Source organism: Galeopterus variegatus, unplaced genomic scaffold, assembly GCF_000696425.1.
Source record: "Galeopterus variegatus unplaced genomic scaffold, G_variegatus-3.0.2 Scaffold2719, whole genome shotgun sequence".
Classification (NCBI taxonomy): Eukaryota; Metazoa; Chordata; class Mammalia; order Dermoptera; family Cynocephalidae; genus Galeopterus; species Galeopterus variegatus.
This window is the reverse complement of record NW_007728830.1, coordinates 175,060-197,289: the sequence shown is the minus strand read 5'-3', so window position 1 is coordinate 197,289 and position 22,230 is coordinate 175,060.

The window sequence follows — 22,230 nt, the reverse complement described above, 5'->3', positions numbered from 1 at the left end:
CTGCTCTCTCTGCTCCCACCTTTAGCCTTTGTAGGACCCTTTCTCCATTATAAAAAAAATAATAAATCAAATTAAACTGATTTCACTACTGCCTTGGCATAAAGACAAATAGTGTTCATCAAAATTATATGCAAAACAGGGCCGGCCCGTGGCTCACTCGGGAGAGTGTGGTGCTGATAACACCAAGGCCCTGGGTTCGGATCCCATATAGGGATGGCCGCTTGGCTCGCTGCCTGAGCATGGTGCTGACAACACCAAGCCAAGGGTTAAGATCCCCTTACCGGTCATCTTTAAAAAAAAAAAAAAAATTATGTGCAAAACAGTTACTTCTATCTAAAAGTTCACTGTTTTTCTTCCGACTCCAGCAGAAATGGGTGAGTCAGCTCTGGCTCGCCACCAGGGGGCGCTCGGCACCCGCGCGCGGCCCCGCGGGGCAGCCGGGCTGGGGCGGGCGAGGGGAGCCGGGCCGGCTAGTAGGGCCCTGCTCTGGGGGCTCCGGGCTCGGGCCGACCCCCTGCCGTCCTGGCGCCGAGAGCACTCCCTGCACGCCTCTCCTCCTGGCGTTTGCGCATGCCGTTGCCTCGGCGAGGAACACGCAGCGTCCCTTCCCTCTCCCAGACCCCGTTGAGGCACCACCGCCTCCAGGAAGCCCTCCAGGGCCCGAGGCTGGGCCAGGCGCCTCCCGTGGGCTTTTACCACACTGTCAGTCACTGTTTTCTTCTCCCAGGACAGTGAGTCCCAGGGCCGGGATGGGGCTTGGTCAGGTACGATCCCAGAATGGGCACTCGGAGATTGGTTTTCAGGTGAATAAATCTGGGAACTGGGAGCCCCAACGCAGTTTCTCAGGTCATTGGTTGCGGACGTCCTGGTTCCCCAACCCACCCTTGCTCAGGACCTGCGACCACAGACACTCAATAACCCGGCTCCCTAGCTCCTGCCCCATCCGCCAGGAACACGCTTTCTTCTGCCTGCTGCCCCCTGTTTAAGGCTAGTGTTCATCTGGGGTCAGGGGATCAGTAGTGGGACTTGTCTTCAATTTGTGGCCATATAAAGCGCTTAAGATGTTTGACAGTTATCTTCTTACAGTTCATAAATTAGGATGCTAGTTATCCCTGTAGTCATCTGTTTGACCCGTTTGCGTTTTGACCTTGCAGAAGTGGCTGGTTCCTTGCAGATCTGGTGGTTTTGGAAAGGCTGGATTTGAATGCTCTAGAACACTCAGCCTCCTGCTCCCTGGGGTCCCATGCTGGCCTCAGGGGCACACAGGCACGGTGTAAGTGGTTCATGGCACAGACTGGAGCGAGACTGCCTGGGTTCACATCCCAGCTCCCACTCTCGATAGCTGTGTGACATTAGGTAAGCTACTGAACCTCTCTGTGCCTTGAGTCTTTCATTTGTAAAGTGGGATGGTGATGGCAGAGCTGCCCCCAGGACTCTCAGGAAGAATAGCGATGCCTGCAGGGCACTCAGGAGGGTTTAGGGCACAGAGGAAGTGCTGTGTACGGGTTAGTAATAAGCGGTGCTGTCAGGCCTACAGGGTTGCCATTGCCTGCTCAGGGAAGGGGAACAGAAAGGAGTGACGCTGGCCTGGCCCCAGGACAGTGCTGAAATCCCAGCCCGTCAGGCTCCTGATGTCTGTCCTCGAGGCTCCTGATGTCTGTCCTCGGGCCTGAGAACCTCTCTTCTCCTGCTCCTCTTTCACAACCCTGGCCACACATTGGCAATGTCCCTATGCGTCTGTCCTCTCCCTGTCCCCCTGAGAGGTCCTGGAGGGAGGCCAAGGGCTGAACGGTTGGGGTGGGGGGCATGGCTGTCCTACTTTCCTAGGCAGAGACTGAAATGATATGACCACAAGCCTCCCTCCTTGGCCTGCTGACCAGGCTTGACAGCTATACTGGCCTCCATCGGGCACACAAGTAGCAGAACTTGCCTGCGGACACGGGGATGGCTTTTCCAGGCTGGCTTAGGGGGTCATCTGGGTTTAGAGGGGGAGGGGCTAAGAGAATTCATTCTTTGGTACCCTCCCAAACACACTTAATAAAGGAACCAACTAAGTAACCTAAGAAACAATGTTTTTAATGAAGCCATTGGCCAGTATACGAGATGGGCTGTTTGGGAGCATTAAAGAAACCCAGACCCCAGGTCAGAGGGGAGCCCACCTGGCCAGGTCTAACCCCACATGCAAACAGCCCTTCTCCAGCAGCCCTCACTCCTGACCAACTCCAGTGACTGGCAGCTAGTCCCCTCCAGCAGCTGACCATTCTCAGTGCAAACCTGGATGCTTGGAAAGTTCTTTAGTTTAAGCCAAAATTCGGTTCTGTGTTAACCCCTTTTCCCTCCACGGCCTCCCAGATCGTAGGAAGTACCACTGGCGCCCCTTGCAGGGGAGAGTTCTCCAAGGGTTTGGACAAAGCCCCCCTGAAGCCACAGTGCAGGAACCTGCTGCCTGGGAATGCCTGGACAAAGCACTCAGGAAGGAGCTGACAGGGATGGCAGCCAGTGACCGTGGCACAACCCAGCGCCCCAAGAAAGAGCAGATGATAAAGTTCATGCTGTGTAACTTTACTACACTAAAAAGGAAGGAGGGAAGGAATTGAGACAGTGGAGTAAAACTGTGCTGCCGTTTCTGCTCCGTGCCGACTGAAGAGATTCTAATGACTGCCATGTGCCGGGTGAGAAAACGCCACAGCCAGCTCGGCCCACAGGCCACGAGACTCCACAATCTGCAGCTAATAAAGCCTCCAGCCTCTGACGTGTCCAATCTCGGGCAACGGCAGCGCATCTACAGCTCTGTACAGATGAGCCAGTGCATCCCGGGCTGGCCGGCCAGCCTCCTCCTGGGGGCGGGAGCAGCAGGGGACAGTCCGGAGCTTCCACGTGATCTCATCTCTCCCTCATGTCCAAAGCTGCCCAGATCGTACCAAACACCAAATCCCCACCGTCAAACTCCTCGTTTCTTCCCTAAGTAGCACACACCTGGCGGGTATTGGAACAGTGGCTGTCACATGAGAGGGCAGACCAAGGGGGGACATTGTGAATTTGGGGTGGGGCAGAAGTACGGAGGGGACAGCAACAGCCCAAGAGCACAGCAAGCAACCTGGATTTGAAGACCAAGGGGCTGAGTCCCTTCCACCCACAGAGCTGCAAGGACTCATGCAGACCCCCGGGAGCTGACGCCACCCCAGGGCAAGGGGAAGCTTTGGGGTGGGGATCTGGGTGCTGCCACCCAGGAGCTGGTGATGTGGGGAACTCATTCTGGGGCCTCCATTTCCTTATCTGCACCATGGGGATAATCATGCCTCCTGGAGTCAGGTAGATGCTTCTGGAATCTGCTGTTACCCCTCACCTGCTGTGGGCCTTGAGCAGGCCTCTCTCTACCCCTTGGTTTCCTCATCTATAAAATGAGGAGAATCTGCCCTATCACTTCCCAGAGAGAACTGAGCACTCTCCCCACTCCCCAGAGCTGCCACGGGGCAGCCAGAGGTTCTACTGGAGAATTTGGGACGCAGCTGCATGGCTGTCCACTCCTGCACGCTTGTCCTCACTCAGTGTCTCATTTATGGCCACTTCCCTGATGTCTGTGACACAGCAGGGAGTTCGTGACTTGGGACAGTGGATGGAGGGAGAGCATACAAGCGCCTGTAGTGGGGTGAGGAAGACTTTCATGGGTGAAGAGGAGGAGGATAATGGTACCAGTGGTAAATCCCGGCCACCGCTGCTGCCTCCACACCTGGGGACTCTCTCGAGTCTCGGCCACTGTCACAGCACTCTTGCCTGCCAGGTCTGTGCTGCCTGTTCATAGGGTGTCCACAGGAGCCACTGCCTAATGATCTCAAGGAGTACATGTGAATGACCAACTGGCCTTCCAGCAAATGTTTAGCATAGGTCCAAACAGAAGTGCTTGAGTTACAGCAGCTCACATGCTCACAGCCCCAGAGGAACAAACGATCCCTTTACAAACGACATGCAGCCCAGCGTCTCCTGCCAGCCACTGCACACACGCCCACCGAGTTCTCGCTGCGTGCCCAGAGCAGGACAGGAGAGGCATCAGCGGGGGCCTGGCGCTACTGCACATGACCCCTGCTCAACCAGGAATCACAAGAGCAATGGGTGTCACAGAGAGGACACAGAACAGGAGGGCCCAGGGCAGGGGCACCAGAGAGGCACTGCACCTCCCTGACCGGATTTGGGAGCTGAGAGAGCACCCCAGGCAGAACACATATCCCCCGAGGTGGAAAAGGACGGGGCATCTGAGGACCTAGGGAAAACGTGCTGTGACCCAGGCACAGGGAACAGGCAGGACCTTGTAGAGGCACAGGCAGGATCCGGACTCAGGTCTGTCCACTCCAGAGGCCGTGCTTCTCCCAATGCCCCCTCACCTGGGCTCGGGGACTCGCAGTGTCATGGGACGCACGTGTGCAAAGGGGTCACCTGAGCAGCTACACAACTTGGCAGATGACACATCCCACCCTAGTCATGTGACCCTCGGGGGCTCTCTGCTATCACTTGCTTTGGCTGATGGAATGAAAGCAAGAGTGACACGTGCCACATCCAAGCAGAAACTTCAAGAGCCACTGCAGTTCTGTCCTCGAGTACTCCACCCACCTCCAGCACAGCCAAGGGTGGCTCCTCCAGCCTGGGATCCTTGGCTCAGCCACTTCTCACTCACCACTGTGGTCAGCCCGAGGCCTGGGGCTGTGTTGCCACAACAAAGCTGACTAGTGCAACTCCACACATCCACAAAGCCCCCTCCTCACTGCAGGTCTTCCCATGATAGCGTAAAGGACAGAGCCTCTTCCGATCCACCTCCTGAGCAGAGAAGCCTGTGCTTCTGCCGCTGACACACTCCAGCCCTGCAGGACTGCTCAATCCGAAGGACAGTTCTAAGCAGAGGTCTTCAGGTGGCATGAGCTGGGGCAGGGATGAGGCTCCCTGTCCAGGACAGCGCTTGGTCTAAACCCCACACCAGGGCACACTCAAGTTAACGTCAAACTCCCACCTCTGGAGAGCCACAAGCTATAATAAATGGTGCACCCCAGAATTGCTGGGATGGTCCTGATTTCAAATATTTGAACCAACTGCCAGGTGACAGATTCAGAAAATACGGCCATCCCACTGCTCACAGCGGAGCAGGGTTCCCCAATTTGTCCATCTCGGCTCTTGGCCGAAAGGAAAGGGCAAGGGCTGGGAACGCACTTACTGAGCCTAAGGAGCGCCCTGGTGCTAGGGTAGCACAGGAATCCTCTGTCAATTTTGATCTTACCAACTCTAATCCGAGGAAGGCGTGACCAGCTTCAACTGGCAGATGAACTGGGTTGAATAGTGTCCCTCAAAAGTCATATCCATCTGAAACCTCAGAAGTAACCTTATTTGGAAATAGGGTACTGCAGATGCAATTAGTTAGGCTGAGGTCATTCTGGACTGGGGTGGCCCCTAAATCCAATGACTGGTGTCCTTATAAGAGGAAAAAAGACACAGAAGAAAGGCAATCCTACGAAGACAGAGGCAGAGACTGGAATGACGTGGCCACAAGCCAACGACTGCCAGGAGCCACCAGAAGCTGGAGGGGGCAGGAGAGGATCCTTCTCTGGAGCCTCCAGAGGGAGCGTGGCCCTGAGACACCTTGATTTCTAACTTCTGGCTCCAGAACTGTGAGAGAATAAATTTCTGTTGTTTTAAGCACCTTTTTGTGGTCATTTGTTACAGCAGCCACAGGAAACTAGCACACCCACCTTTAAAATGGGCATAATGAGTTCCTACCACAAAGAATATGGTCAGGACTAGTTAGAACAGCGTCTACCAGCACACAGTCAGTTCTGACGACATGAGACTTTTATTTTCTGCTGGCCACCTTCTGGGGCAGGGGGTAAACTGAGGCATGGCCACACAGACTGATCGTGCCAGCCGAGCCTGCTTTTGTCCTCAGGAGTGTCTGCTGGCATAGGTCATAGCACCGTCAGCCTCCAGTGACCGCAGGGTGGCAGTGCCCAAGCACATCTGGCCTTCAGGCCCAGGGAAGAATTTTGGACTTTTTCCTGAGATAATCAGAAAGCCATTGAAACATTTTAAGCCAGACAATGCAGTCACTAGTGTTTTAATCTTAAAAACCTCTTTGCTCAGTGAAATACCACTTCACCCCTACTCGGATGGCTCAGATCCAAAAGACAGGCAATTGATAACAAGTGTCGATGAGAATGTGGACAAACTGGAACCCTCCCACCTAGTGGGAATCTTGGCAGTTCTTCAAAAGGCTAGACACAGAGTGAGCGTATGACCCCTCACACGCTCACAGAGTGAGCAATTCCACCCCGAGATATATACCTGTTGGGAAAATATAGGAAAAATGGTCAGGGCCCCTCAGAATCTTGCCGAGCATCTGATGTAAACAGGCATATGCGCCCAGGTGTTCCTTGGCTATCGTCTAGTGTAAGTGCGCATGTGCACCCAGGTGTCCTGGGTTATGGACTTAAGTGTGAGGATGAGTGGCTCTGATCCACGGCGCCCCCCATCCCCAGAACGCCCCCCTCCATGTGGGAGGCACGGGGAGGCCACTACTGCTGCTGGAGGCTGCTGCTGCTAGTGCCCCCAGGACCCTCTGCGAGGCCACTGCCACTGCCGGACCTGTAAGCTGCTGCCGCTGAGGAAGCTGAGGACTGAGCTTATGTCATCTGCCAACAGCCCCTGGAATCTTTCCCAATTACCTAGCATGGACCTGCGTGTGAGGGGACTGGTGATCCGGCCTGGCATGTGAGGGGTCTGGAGGGTCTGAGCCCTAGCTCTGACAATGTAAGTGGAAACTTAGTATAACTAAAATAAGAACTAAAATAATGAAACATGTTGGCTTTAGTTATGATTTGCCTTACTTTACAATACCCAAGAGAACTGAAAACATACACGTCCATAAAAGCTTCTGCCTGAATGTTTAGAGCAGCGTTATTGACAACAGTCAAAAGGTGGAAACAATCAAAATGTCCAACAATAAGTGAATGGATAAGCAAAAATGTGCTATATGCATACAAAGGAATACTATTCAGCTGTGAAAAGGAATGAAGTACTGATATATGCAACCACATGGAGAAGCCTTAAAAACACGATGCTGAGTCACAGAAGCCGGACACAAAAGAACACACGTTGTTTGGCTCTGCTTATGAGAAATGTCCACAACAGGCAAATCCATAGAGACAGAAAGTGTATCATGGGGTCCAAGAGCTATAAAGAGGAGGAATGGGGAACGACCGCTAATGGGTGTGCAGTCTCTTTCTGGCTGATGAGAATGTTCTGGAATTAGATGGTGGGGATGGTTGCACAACCCTGTGAATATACTAAAAGTCACTGAATTGTGCATCTTAAGTGGGTGAATTGTGTGGTATGTGAAGTATATCTCAAGAACCAAACAAAACTCCTCCAGCTGTGTGTGGAGAATGGACTGAAGGAAGTGGCAGGGGTGTCACCGGGAGGGCTCCCTGTGGCCTTGGTCAAAGACGCAGGGGGCTGCACCCAGGGAGGCGGGGGTGCACGTGGAGGAGCAGGTGGACGCGGGGTGTGGGGCACAGCTCCTGGACTTGCTTGTCGTGGCGGTGGTCTCCCCACTGTCCAGACCCCCTCCCCGACAACCACCATTCCTTTGGGAGGTTTTCAAGAGTCCCAGGTAGCTGCAATGGAGGTGCCTTCACTCTGGGAAGTCCCCAAGGTCTCACCATCACAGGAGAGGCCAGGTCCGTGGAGTCCTCGTCCCAGAGAGTGGGGGCACCTCAGCGGGGGCTGACTGGGTCCTCCTGGCCCTCAGGACGCACGGGGCCTCTCCCACTCTCGATTCTCCATTTTGAAGCCCGAGAGCCTGATTGGAAGGGCCAGGAAGGCCCCTCCTTGCATTCCAGCTCCACCTCTCCCAATTCTCCCCAAGGCAACCGTCACTGCTGCCTGGCCACCGCAGAGTCAGTGTGAAGAACAGCAGGAAAGAAGAAACAGGCAGGAAGATCGGTATTTCCAGAGGCTGCCTTGCCTCATTCCCATGGAGGGGGAGGAAAAGGGAAGACTGAATTGGGGGAGCAGTGAGGCTGGGGCTGGGGGCGCTGGGGTCCAGGCCTGGCCTCCAGGTTTCTTCTCGGTCATGAGCTTCAGCCCAGGCTGCCTGGCTCCAGAGATTACGCTGCTTCATTTAATCCACATAAAGATTTCTCTCTGTTGAAAAAATAATACATAATTTTTACAGAAAAACTGGAAAGTTTAGAAATGAAGAAAGAAGGAAAAAAAAATGACCCAAAGTCTCACCACCCAGAGCCAAGAACTTACACACTATTTGAGTGGATTTTATTTCTAATTTCCTATTGCTGCTAAAACAAATAATCACAAATTTAGTGGTTTAAAACAACAAAGATTTATCCTCTTCCAGTTCTTGAGGTCAGAAATCCAAAATCAGTCTCACGGGAGAAAATCAAGGCGTCAGCAGGGCTGTTCTTTCTGGCTGTTCGGGAGGGTCTTTTTCCAGCCTTTTCTGGCTTCTGGAGGCTGCGGCATTCCTGGGGCATTCCTGGCTCGTGGCCCCTCCTCACCTCCCAGCCTCTGCTTCCGTTGTCACGTTGCCTTCTCTGACCCCAAGCTCCCGCCTCCCTCTTCTCAGGTCCCCTCTGATTATTTCAGGCCCACTCAGGTAACTCAGAATAATCTCCCCCTCTCACGAGCCTTAAGTTCCTCACATCAGCTGAGTGCATCTTGCCATAGAAGGTCACGCTCACAGGTTCTAGCGAAAAGAACATGGAGATCTTCGGGGGCACTGTTCAGCCCAGCCCCATTTCTCTTTTCTCTGATGACAGATTATTTTTCTTTAGTGGCAGCTTGTTTTTCCCACAGTTATGATCACAATCCTACTTTATCTGTGACTATCTTATCCTGCTCTGTGCGTGCAGCTGAGGTTTACTCGTTGTTTCCAGGCCCCGACCTCGAGCCACACTCTCAAGAGCTCAGTGCTGGAGCAGCTACAGGACGGTGCCTTTGCCTCATGTGGGGTCCTCCATGGGCTCAGACCTCATCCCCCACCAATTCCAATCCATCCCAAATAGCTGTCACGTCCATCGCTCGTCCCACCCCTCTGCCACTGCCCCGCCTCAGACCCCATCGCCTGGTCTTCCTAGGAAGGCCCCAGTTGGCTTCTCAGTCCTTCCGCGGCCACACTTCCTACAAGCTCTGTTTTTTGCTTCCCCCTCAACTCTTCCTCGGCTTCCTCCATCCTGGCTTCTGGACCCTTGATCCCCTCAGCCGGCTGCATAAGTCGCCATCCAGATCCTCCCCATCATCAACCCTAACAGATGCTGGTCAGCCCTGAGCACGGGTCATCATTCTCTCCCCTTGGTGTCCAGGACACCACCTGCTCCTGGACTTGATGTCCACCGGCTCCAAGAAAAGGCCCAAAGCCGAAAGCCACCCAGAGCTGAAGTATCAGCCCTTCCATTGCCCATTCAAACTGAAAGCAAAAGGAAACGGGCTGGCTGGTCAGCCCAGTGGGTTAGAGTGTGATGCTGATAACACCGAGACCCGGGGTTCCAACCTTGAACCAGCCAGCTGCCAAAAAAACAAAAGGAAGTGATTGCTTACAAAGCCACACGGAGTGAAGGGTGACAAGTGACTCCAGAGGAAGTTTCTCCGACCTTGACACTATGGACGTTTGGGCTGGATCATTCTTTGCTGTGTGGGACTGTCTTGTGCATTGTGGTATATTTAGCAACATTTCTGAACTCTAGTCACCAGAGGCCAGCAGCACCCCTACCCCCACCCCAGTTGTGACAATCAAAAAGGTCTCCAGACATTGCCATGTGTCCTCTGCGTGGCAGAATTGTCCCTGGTTGAAAGCCCCTGCTCCAGAGCAGAGGCATTCAATGAGCATCCTTGGAGGACTGCAGGCTGCCCATCAATGGAACTGCTCAGAAATTCATGAACTTGATTCAGTAGTTTTATTTTTTTCTATTAATATTGGTATGGTTATTTTGGAATGATTTTATTGTAGTATAAGCAAAAAAACAAAACTAAGTATATATGTTCATTTGTTAGGAATCAAGATTTTCAGATAAGAACATAACTGTAGTGGATTGAATTGTGTCCCCCCAAAACTTGTTGAAGCTTGAATTGTGTCCCCCAAGTTTTATGGATTAGAAACTTGGCCCCCACTGTGACTGTTAAGAGGGTGGGAAATCCTGTTATGGTAATTGAAAGGTGGAGCCTTGAAGAGGTGATTGGATTGCAGGACCATGCAGTAGTGAATGGATTAAAAATGGTGGTCAGGGGGGTGGTTCTGAGGGCTTTAAAAGAAGAGAGTCTGTCTCTTTCTCTCTCTCTGCTCTCTCTGCTCCTGCCATCTTGCAATGTGAGACCACTGAGTCACTGTCACCACCACCAGTTGGACTTTGGACTTTCCAGCCTCAGAAACTGTAATCAACACATTTTGTTTTCTTTCTAAATTACGCAGTTCTGGGCCGGCCCCGTGGCGCACTTGGGAGAGTGTGGTGCTGGGAGCGCAGCGACGCTCCTGCCGCGGGTTCGGATCCTATATAGGACTGGCCAGTGCGCTCACTGGCTGAGCGCGGTGTGGGCGACACCACATTAAGGGTTGTGATCCCCTTACCGGTCATGAAAAAGACAAAAAAATAAAAAATTAAAAAATTAAATCACTCAGTTCCAGGTATTTTGTTATAAGCAACAGAAACAGACTAATACAGAAAATTGGTACCAGAGAAGTGGGGTGTTGCTTATAACAAATACTTGAAAATGTGGAAGTGGCTTTGGACCTGGGGGTTAGGCAAAAGTTGGAGGAGTTTTGAGGACTCAGAAGAAGACAAAAAGACAAGGAAAAGTTTGGAATGTCTTAGGGACTGGTTACGTGGTGGTGAGCAGAATGCTGATAGAAATATGGACCGTAAAGACCATTCCAAGGAAGTCTCAGGCAGAAATAAGAAGGAGCCTATCAGAAACTGGGGCAAAGATCACCCTTGCTGTGAACTGGCAAGGAGTTTGGCTGCATTTGGTCCACGCCCTAGGACTTTGTGGAAGCTGGAACTTAGGAGCTATGAACCAGAGTACTTGGAGGAAGGAATTTCTAAGCAGCAAAGCATTAAGGAAGCTGCATGGCTACTTGCAACAGCCTACACTAAGTTGTGGCAAAGGCATGACATAAAGCCAGAATTTAAAAGGGAAGCGGAGGGCCGGCCCATGGCTCACTTGGGAGAGCGTGGTGCTGACAATACCAAGTCAAGGGTTAAGATCCCCTTACCGGTCATCTTTTTTAAAAAAATAAAAATAAAAATAAAAGGGAAGCAGAGTGTAAAGATTTGGAAAATTTGCAGCCTGGCCATGTGGTAGAGAAGCAGAGAGCATTTTCAGGAGAAAAATCCAGTCGTGCTAAGAAGATTAGTACAATGGAAAGGGATTATCAAGGGAAGGAGAAAAAGGCCCTGAAGTCCTTGCAGAAACCTGTGGGGCCAACTCTTCCATTTTAGGCCCAAAGACCTAGGGAGACAGAATGGTCTTGGGAAACAGGCTTGAGGAGACCTCCATGGGCTCACTGCCCAGGACCACCTTGGGAAGCTGCTTTTAGCACCAGCACCCCAGCTGCTTTGGCTACTCTGGCTGTGGGTAAATTGGCCCCAGGTGTGGCTGGACGTGCAGCTTTGGAAAATACAAGCTGGAAACCTTGGCAAAGGCCACGTGGTGTTAGGCCTGCAGACTTGCAGAATGCCAGTGTTGTGAGGCACCCTCCCACAAGAAATGCACTTACATGCCACTCGTGCAGAAAAGGGCAGTTTTTTCACTCCAGCTGGACAGCATCCATCTCCCAAGGAGCAACCAAGGATGAGAGGCATTAGGCCTTGGTCTTGTGGGATTTTTAAAGACAAAAACTACATCCTGGGGCCGACCCGGTGGCGCACTGCTACAGTGCGCTGCTTGGGAAGTGCGGTGGCGCTCCCGCCGAGGGTACGGATCCCACATACAGACCTGCCGCTCACTGGCTGAGCAAGCTGCAGGAGCAACACCGAGGGTTGCATCCCGTTGCTGGTCCCGGTCCGGTACGGGAGCAACACTGAGGGTTGTGATCCGTTGCCGGTCACGAAAAAAAGACAAAAAAAAAAAAAAAAAAAAAAAAAAAAAAAAAAAAAAAAAAACTACATCCCTTTGGCACATGGGTTTGTCCAGATGCACAAAGCAAGCTGGGGAACTAGGTCACAGAAGCCAAGAATGAGCCATTAGAGCAGTCAAGCGTACAACTTTTCATTGTGTATGTTCCCATGTAATAGTTCACTGCGCATGGTTCCTGTTCCCATGTAATAGTTTACTGTGTATGGCTCCTGTTTCTATGCAACAGCTTTTGTTTCTATGAGAAGGTCAACGGTTTCTCATGCAGAAAGGGGGGTAGTCTGCAGGTTAGACAGCGGGTAAAATGGAGTTACTTAGGTTAAGCAAGCAATTCTACAGAAGCAGATAGCATATGTTATGGGGGTGTAGGGAGCTCTAGTTCACCAGAGCTAGGAAGGCTTGGGAGCCTCCTCCCAGATTTCAAAGGATGTATGGAAAAGTCTAGGGGCCCAGGAAGAGATCTGTTGCAGGGGCGGTGTCACCACAGACAACCTTCGCTAGAGCAATGCAGAGCAGAAAAATGGGGTGAGAGTTGCAGCAGAGAAACCCCATCAGTGCCATGTCTAGTGGAGCTGTGAGAGCAGGACCACCATTGAGACCCCAAGAACTGAGGAGCTACCAGAGTGGAACCCAAGCCTGGGAGAGCTGAAAGTGTGGCCTGCAACCAGGAAAGCCATAGGAGTGGAGCTGTCCAAGGACTTGGGGACCCAACCCCCACACCGGCATGCAGAGGACATTGAACATGGAGTCAGGTTACAAGATTCACCAGCTTTGAGATTTGATGCCTGCCCTGCTGGGTTTCGGACTTGTTTGGGACCTGTCACACCTTTCTTTTGGCCTATTTCTCCCTTTTGGAATGGGAATATGTACCCTATGTTTGTCCCACCATTGTATCTTGGAAGTAGATAATTTGTATCAATTTCACAGATGGGGCTTCCAACTCTGGACTTTTGAGTTGAGACAAATTAAAGCTTTGGGGATGAATTTGCATGTGAAAAGGATATGAGTTTTGGGGGACCAGGGGCGGAATGTAGTACATTGAATTATGTTCCCTGAAAACTCACTGTGGCTTGAATTGTGTCCCCCAAGTTTTATGTGTTAGAAACTCAGCCCCCACTGTGACTGTTAAGAGGGTGGGAAATCCTATTATGGTAATTGAAAGGTGGAGCCTTGAAGAGGTGATTGGATTGTAGGACTGTGCAGTAGTGAATGGATTAAAAATGGTGATCAGGGGCGTGGTTCTGAGGGCTCTAAGAGAAGAGGAGAGTCTGTCTTTCTGTCTTTCTCTCTCTCCGCTCTTTCTGCTCCTACCACCTTGCAATGTGAGACCCCTGAGCCACTGTCGCCACCACCAGATGGAATTTGGACTTCCCAGCCTCGGAAACTGTAAGGAATACATTTTGTTTTCTTTCTAAATTACCCAGTTCCCGGTATTTTGTTATAAACAACAGTAACAGATTAATACAGTAACCATTAAAGAATCAAATAATGTAAATAGGAACACTAAGGTTAGAATTAAATTGGAGATATTGATACAGACTCATGTATCATTTAGTTTTTCTAATTTATTATTTTAAATAATTACATTAATATTTTATGATTACATGTTTTAAAATAATTGTATTTTTGAAATATAAATATATATTATTGACATAATTATTATAAAGCATGTAATCATAAAATATTATTGTAATTATTTAAAATTATTTTAAACAATTATATTAATACTTCTCTTTCTCTATCTCTCTACACATTTCTATATATTTATGTCTATATATATATGTCCCTCTACCTGATGTCTGGGCCAGGAGCCACCTGGTGAACCTGGAATGGCTTGTTGAGCTCAAGGGCCAGGACACTTTCAAGGATTACTGGGGTCATGTCAAAAGAACACAAGAGCTTACCTAAAGGGGCTCCTACTGACCAAAGTTCTGACAATTTGAGCATCCAAAAAAGAAGAAAATTGACTGTACTTGATTGAAATAAACTGAATCCATGAAAATCCATGACTCCATAATGATATATAAGATCAAAATTTCCCATAATATCCTACAAAGGTGATTATAGCAGAATGTATTTGTGTTGTCTGAATTGAATAATCCATTCAGTTATTATACTGATTAAGAAAACATTGTTTGAAGAGATTTTCCAACTCAAGGGGGTACTCAATAAAATAATCAACTGTATTAGTCTGTTTCTGTTGCTTATAACAAAATACCTGGAACTGGGTGATTTGTAAGCAAACTAAATGTATTGCTTACAGTTTCAGAGGCTGGGAAGTCCAGAGTCCAGGGAACACATCTGCTGAGGGTCTTCTTTGGTGGTGGCTTTACAGCAATGCAGGGTCTCACATGGCAGAAAATGGCCGAGTGGGGGGGGTAGTTCCTCACGCACTCTCCTTTTAAAGCCCTCAGAACCATACCCACTATTCCAAAAATGGATCAATCCATTTACCAGGCTGCAGCCCTCAGAATCCAATCACCTCTCCAAGGCCCCCCATTTCAATTACTGTAATAGGATTTCCCACCCTAAACAGTTATAGTGGGAATTAAGCTTCTAATATATGAACTTTGGGAGACACAACTCAATCAATCTACAGAATCTAGTAAATTGTAAACTGGGGTTTACTTCATAATAACTTCAGGGGAGGGGCAAAGTGGTGGGAGTATAGACAGAATGAGATGGATAAAAGTTGATCATTATGGGCCGGCCCGTGGCTCACTCGGGAGAGTGCGGTGCTGATAACACCGAGGCCACGGGTTCGGATCCCACATAGGGATGGCCGGTTGGCTCACTTGGGAGAGCCTGGTGCTGACAACACCAAGTCAAGGGTTGAGATCCCCTTACCGGTCATCTCTAAAAAAAAAAAAAAAAAGTTGATCACTGTCGAGGCTGGGGGACGGGGACTGGAGATTCATTACTCCAGCAGGGAACTGTGAGCACGAGGCTTTCCCTGGACAGTTTTCTGGGGAGGCATAAAGGTGAAGCCCACAGCACTTGCCTCTGTGGCCTTGGCAAGTCACTTCACCTCTCTGCACCATGTCCTCATTTGAAAATTACAATAATCTCTTCCTCGTGGATCTTCTCTAAGGATTTAATAAGATAATGGGTGTCACAAGTACTTCCCTTGATTCCAGGACTCCCCCAGGATACCAATATCCCTGGATGCTCAAGTCCCTGAAATAAAGTGGCATAGTATTTGCATATAACCTACACATCCTCTCACATACTTTAAATCATCTATAGATAACTTATAATACCTAATACAATGAACATGCTTGTCCCTGTCTTTGTCGGGACTTTAGGGGTGGTGGCTGTTAGGGGTTAAATTAGGACAGGAATATGGAACAGAGAACTAATTCTAGAGCTGGGGTTACTGGCAGGATGTTCTAAAAGCAGGAACTAGCACTCAAAGGACAGTGTCAGAAAAGACCGAGTCAGAATTGTCCTGTATCTGAGCTGGGAGAGGCAGCAGAAAGGGGGTGTGGTTTTACACACATTTGTGTAAGCAGGTGCTGCCTGCTGTGGATGGGGAAACTTCAGCGGAAATGGGGTAAGAATACAGGTCTTAAGCCGATCCTGGCAGCCCGTGCTAGGGGGCTGGACCCTGCCCTTCCCTCTGGGGCTCGGTCTCCCCACCCAAACCACAGGGCAGGGGGTGGTATGAATCCAGTTGTACATGGAGGCCCTGGCAGGCAGCCGGGCAGTGCCTGGGATGGGTGGGCAGAGGGGCGACAGTCAAAGGAGACAGAGACCTGGAGTCCAGGCTCCTCGTGCCCAGGGCGCCCCAGCTCTTCCCTCCAACCACAGTGCCACCCCAAGAACCTCTGAAACTGCACTTAGGGCATCAGAGCATCCACAGAACTGGCAGCCTGGTACCCGGGTTCAAGGTCCGGCAGGAGACCCAGGGAAAGTCACTGCAGCATTATTGTAATCCCGTTTTTTCCTTCTGTAAAGTAAGGGTGACATGGATCGCCTCCTCGAGGTGCTGCAGGGATGGAGGGGGCGTGCGTGCGAGCTGCGAAGCGCTCCTCTCCCACCCCTGGGCCTGCACTAACTCTCCCAGCTCTGACTCACCTGGGCTGGCTGGGCTGAGGGGACAGGGGAGCAACTGGACCAGCCTGGTGGAGGGAGGGCCACTCTGAACCGACAGAGGCCTTTCAGCGGGGTGGGAAAGGCCTCATGCCTGCTGGCTCCCAGGCCTCTCAGATAAGGAGAACTTAATGTCTAATCTGGGCTGCATTCCTGAGACGGACAGACCAGTTTGCGCAGTTACCCAGAGAGGCTGCACATTCCCATGTGGCAGCGGCGGGGGCCGCGGTGCCCGCTCACCCTTCCCCCACTTCACTGCACTGCCCTCTGGCCTTGACACAGGACTTCTCCAGGATCCCAGTGGGTCTGATTGTCCTCAGGCCCCTGTGTCCAGCTTGGGATGGGGCAGCCACAGGACCGAGGGACACTCATTAAAATCAGATCGTAAATCAGTCCTGCCACCTCCCACCACCCCTCAGGGTCCCTGAGTGGGAGAAACCGCCTCCAAAGCCCAGGGATTGGTCCTTCGTCAGAGAATCAGCCCCGTGGGTCCCAAAGTGGACGTGGTGAGGAGCAGGAAGAACACTGGGATCTGACCACTGCCTTGAGCGGCTGGTGGCCTTGGCCAAGCCCCTTCCCTCTCTGGGCTCCAGATCCTCAACTGGTCTAAATCCAAAGTCTTGATTCCCCCTCCCCTCCAGACCTGCTCTTGCCCATCTCTTCTCAATTGGGAGTTCCCCAACTCCATCCTTCTGGCTCCCCAGGCCAGAACTTTGGGGTCACCCTTGATTCCTCCCTTACTCTTACCCCACACGTAACCCATCAGCAAAGTCCTGGTAGCTCAGCCTTCAAAATACATCCCCGCCAGCTCATGGCACACGTGGCTTTAGGTCCATTTCTCAGTCTGGATCCATCAGACCGTCTTTGATGAGCCTGTGCCCTATGCCAGCCATGGGAAGCACTGTAATAAAGACCCCATCACGGGCCTGGAGGGGATCTTATTCTGGGTCTTGGGGACAGAGACACACCACCAGCATGATATCATCATAGCTACACAAGTCATGTGCTGGAAAACTGTGGAGGGAAGTCTTCCTGGAGGAGGAGGGATTTGGGCTGGGCCTTGGAGGACAGGGGGCTTCCATGGTGGAGCATGGAGAAGTGGGCACAGAATGTGCAAAAAGGGCTTCAGGGCAGCAGTCTAAGGGTGGCGAGCTTTGATCATGGATGTCAAAGTTGGGGAGTGCTATGAAAGGCCTCGTCCTTGGAGTGTTCAGCGAGGCTGGTGCCAGGAGGTGAGGTGAGAGAGGGGAGAAGGGAGGAGAGGCTGGCGGGAGCCCACGGGCCATGCCAGGCCTTGGAGGCCAGGAGAGAAGCGTGGGCTTTATCCTGAGAACAGTCAGGGCCCCTGAAGAGCTTTACATGAGGAAAGTGACAACCAGATTTACACTGTAGAAATGTCACTCTGGCTTCTGGGTGGAGATGCTTTGGAGGGATGATTCGAGAACAAAGAGACCAGGTAGGAGGCATGTCTGCATGGTGGCTACGGTATGGACACCGGGGAGCAGGACCCATGTTTAAAGCCTGCCTCCCCACCCCCTCCTTCCTACCTGGAGGACGGCCCATCACAGCAGTGCCAGATGCTGTGCCAGGTGCTGTGGGCTTGGGGACGCAGCTTGTGCCCAGCTGGAGCTCACGTTCCAGTGGACAGATGCTCAACCCATTGGAGCCTCAGTTACGTCATCCATGAAATGGAGGTAATCATAATGCCTGCCTCCCAGACCGGGTGTGGATAAGTGAGTTCATATGTATAAAACACTTAGCACAGTCCCTGACACATGGGGGTGATTGTTATTATTATGTTATTAGTCCAGACAAGGAGGCATGAAGAGGGGCCCAATACGTGTGTTATGGCTGAGTCATGTCCCCCAAAATTGGTATGTTGAAGCCCTAACCCCCAGTACCTCAGAATGTGACTGTATTTAGAGATAGGGTCTTTAAAGAGGTGATTAAGTTAGAACGAGACCACACAGGTGGGCCCTAATCCAATTGACTGATGTCTTTATAAGTAGAGATTAGGACACAGACACACACAAAGGGATGACCATGTGAGGACACAGGGAGAAGACGGCATCTACACGCCAAGGAGAGAGGCCTCAGAGGAGCCAGCCTGGCTGACACCCTGACTTCCAGCCTCTGGGACCGTGAGAAATAGCTCTGTTGTTGAAGCTGCTCGGTCTGTGCTATCTGATACGGCTGCCGAGGTGATTAAGTTAGAACGAGACCACACAGGTGGGCCCTAATCCAATTGACTGATGTCTTTATAAGTAGAGATTAGGACACAGACACACACAAAGGGATGACCATGTGAGGACACAGGGAGAAGACGGCATCTACACGCCAAGGAGAGAGGCCTCAGAGGAGCCAGCCTGGCTGACACCCTGACTTCCAGCCTCTGGGACCGTGAGAAATAGCTCTGTTGTTGAAGCTGCTCGGTCTGTGCTATCTGATTGCCACACACTAGCACACTAGCACACGGTGCCACACACTAGCACACTAGCACACGGTGCCAGGCAGCGGTAGCAGGAGCAGAAGGAAGAGACAGATTCCAGAGTCACTCAGGGGACCAGTGTGCCCACGTCATAGGCAGTCAACAAATAAAGGTCGGATTCTACGTGAGAGGGGACTGTAGTGGATTGAATTATGTCCCCCAAAACTCACTGAAGCTTGAACTGTGTTCCCCAAGTTTTATGTATTCGAAACTCAGCCCCCACTGGGACTGTTAAGAGGGTGGGAAATCCTATTACGATAATTGAAAGGTGGAGCCTTGAAGAGGTGATTGGATTATCAGACCATGCAGTAGTGAATGGATTAATAATGGTGGTCATGGGCGTGGTTCTGAGGGCTTTAAAGGGAGAGAGGAGAGTCTGTCTTGCGCTGTCGCTCTCTCTGCTCTCTCTGCCATCTTCTGCCACATGAGACTCCTGCAGTACTGTCATCACCAAGGCCTTCAGCAGCTGTGTTCCCTGGACTTTGGACTTCCCAGCCTCAGAAACTATAAGTAAATAAATTTCGTTTTCTTTATAAATTACCCAGTTGCAGGTATTTTGTTATAAGCAACAGAAACGGACTAACACAGGGACAGAAAGGGAGGAGACAGGTAAGCTGACAGGGCCCGGAGCAGAGAGTGACGGCCTGAGGGCTGCGGGAGACCCTGACACTGCTGAGCCCCCCAGCCACAGAGCAGTTCATGACCACAACACACCTCATCCCTCCCCTGTGCAAGGGGGCACCTCGAGCACCCCCAATTTACTGAAAAAGAAACTGAGGCTTTGGAGAGGGGCACAGACTGCCCCCGTGGGAATCAGAGCCAGGGCTGGAAGCGACTCTTGGAAGTCCTTTCCAGTGCACCCCTGGAAGGAGGGCCTGTTCTGCAGGACAGATGGCTGCGGGTCTGGAGCCTGGGGGAACGGTGGGGGCTGGAGGGCAGATGGGTGAGTGCCAGGCTGGGGACTGAGGTTTCTTGAGTTGGGATTTGTTTTGTTTTGTGTTGTTTTAAAGTAACTGACCTAAATGCCTCAAAAACTTGGCTTCCAGGACATCTGGGCCAGAGGACCAACGCTGAAAGCAAAGGCCTCTGCAGCAAGGATGTCCCGAAACTTCTCTGCCTTCTAAAGAAAGGAGTCGTGGAATGCAGCCAGATCAGGCCTCTCTGGCACTTGGGGAAACATTTCTGGGTCAAGAATTTCCAACCCGTAAACTCCTCGTGTTTCAGATTCACAGGAGGCCTGTGGAGGGCTGGGTTTTGCTTAACCTTTCCCACCGCGCAGCTTCCTGCTTCTCGGCCTCCACGTCCTTTGGGCCAGGGTTCAGAAAGACGGTCTGATGGATCCAGACTGAGAAATGGACCTAAAGTCATGCTGAAGTTCAGTGCCCTGGAGGTCGGCTGATCAAAAGCAGAAAATTAAATTTTTTTTTCTTAAAAAAAAAACCCCAAAAAACAAAAAAGAAAGAAAGATACAACAATCACAATAATGCCTTGAGCTTTCAAAAGGAGAGAGCGGAACTGAGGCCACCAGAGGTGCAAAAGGGGGAACAGTTAGGGGGTTAGGGAGAAACTGGTAAAGGGCCACAAAAAATGTTCACATTGTGTAATGATAAAATTTTTTCTTAAATGTTTTCTTGTAAAAAACTTTCTGGAATGTGCACATGGAGCCCTGGGCTGCAGTAGGGGACACTGGCGGGGTCGGGGCCTCCTTTCCCACCCATTACCAGTCCACTGATGCCAGCTTTGGTTTCTCCCAAGTGAATTTGCCGCAGTGACTCATTTCTTCTGTATTTCTTCCTTCTTCAGAAAATGCCAAACAAAAGTCTTTGAAGTGGAGATTTGTTTATAAATCCAAGGTTTTTGTTTGTTTGTTTTTTGTTTTTCCAGAACATTTTTGGGCTTTTGCAGGTTATTATTTTAACATTTCCCCCCAAATATTCTCTCCATGTTTGGGCAAGTCAAGAGACAAGAGGAACTTTTGTTTATTTTTTTCATAAGAAACTGCAGCATCTTGGAGAAGACAGCAGGTTCCTGAGCCTGGACCCTCTCAGGAGTGATTCCTCCACGAGCCTTTGTGATCAACCCTGTGGCCGCTGATAAACCCCAGTTTCACAAGCAATTGTTGGACAAGAAATGTGAGTCCATAAAAATTCTTGCAGGAAAACTCCACCCTCTACTCAAGATTTCCTTATCTCTGGGGCATTTTCTGTGTGCTAAAGATAAGGATCTGATCATCCACTCTGGGCGCTGGGAGGCAATCTAACCCCCTTCCCATTTTACAGAGGGGAAACTGAGGCCCAGAGAGAGGAGCAGTGCATTTGTGGGAGAGCACAGAATCTTTTCCTCTCCACATTTTTCCTTAGAAAAACTTCAAATCTACAGAAACATTTCAAGAACAGTACAATGAATACCCATATTTATTTACCAATTGCTGGGGCTGGTGGGTTTGCTCAGTTGCTTAGAGCGTGGTTTTAGAACACCGAGGTCAAGGGTTTGGATCCCTGTACTAGCCAGCCACCGAGACAGAAAAGCCAGTTGCTAACACCCCGTGCTTGCTTCATCTCTTTCTCTCTCGTCCCATATATATGTCAGTTTCGGACTTTGGGACACTCCACCCCGTTGCTCCAGCACATAGCTGCTTTTACCTAGCCACAAGACAACTATCATTGTCGAGAAACTTAATATCGAATCGATGTGATTATCTAATACACACCCCATGAGTCATTGTCATACTAACTATAATACTGTTCATGGTAGGTTGCCTTTCTCCAAGAATCAGTCAAGGGTCCCTCAGTGCATTTAGTTTTTCCCTCTCCTTAGTCTCCTTCAATCCACAACAACATTCCTCAGCCTTTTGCTTTGCTTTGTTTTTGCTTCCCCCCTCCCCCCCATAAAAATGCTTTATTTGCAGGGTTGTTTTTGCTTTTGTCTCTCACAACATCAACATTTTCAAAGCATCCAGGCCGGCTGGTTTGCAGAAAGTCCTTCAGTGTGGATTTGTCTGTTTCCTGTTGATTACATTCAGGTTAGACTTTTTGGGCAGGACACGACATACATGATGTCGAGTCCTTCTCATCATGACACCAGGAAGCACGAGCGGTCAGTTTGTCCCATTATCGGTGATGCTAGGTTTGATCATTTGGTTTAGCTGATGTCTCCAGATTTCTGCATATCTTGTTCCCTGAAAACCTTTCACCCTGTGGCTTCAGCATTCACTGATTCTTTCATATATCAGTTATTACCATCGTAGTTTAAAATGGGGAATTTTGTTTTGTCATTCCTATTTTTTATAGTGGGTGGTCACCTTTAAAGAATGTTCTCTTCTCCTCTTTTAAAACATTTTTTTAAAGTATCAGTATCGACTCATGGATTTGTGTTTTATCCAACGGGCTAAATATATTACTTCTATTATTTATTCTGTGCTCAGTTTTCCCCTGATCTGGCCACGGGGAGCACCTTCAGCGCTCGGCTTGCTCCTCTGACATCTCCCCACCACTCTGTGAGCACCTCCTTACCTTCTGGCACAATAATAT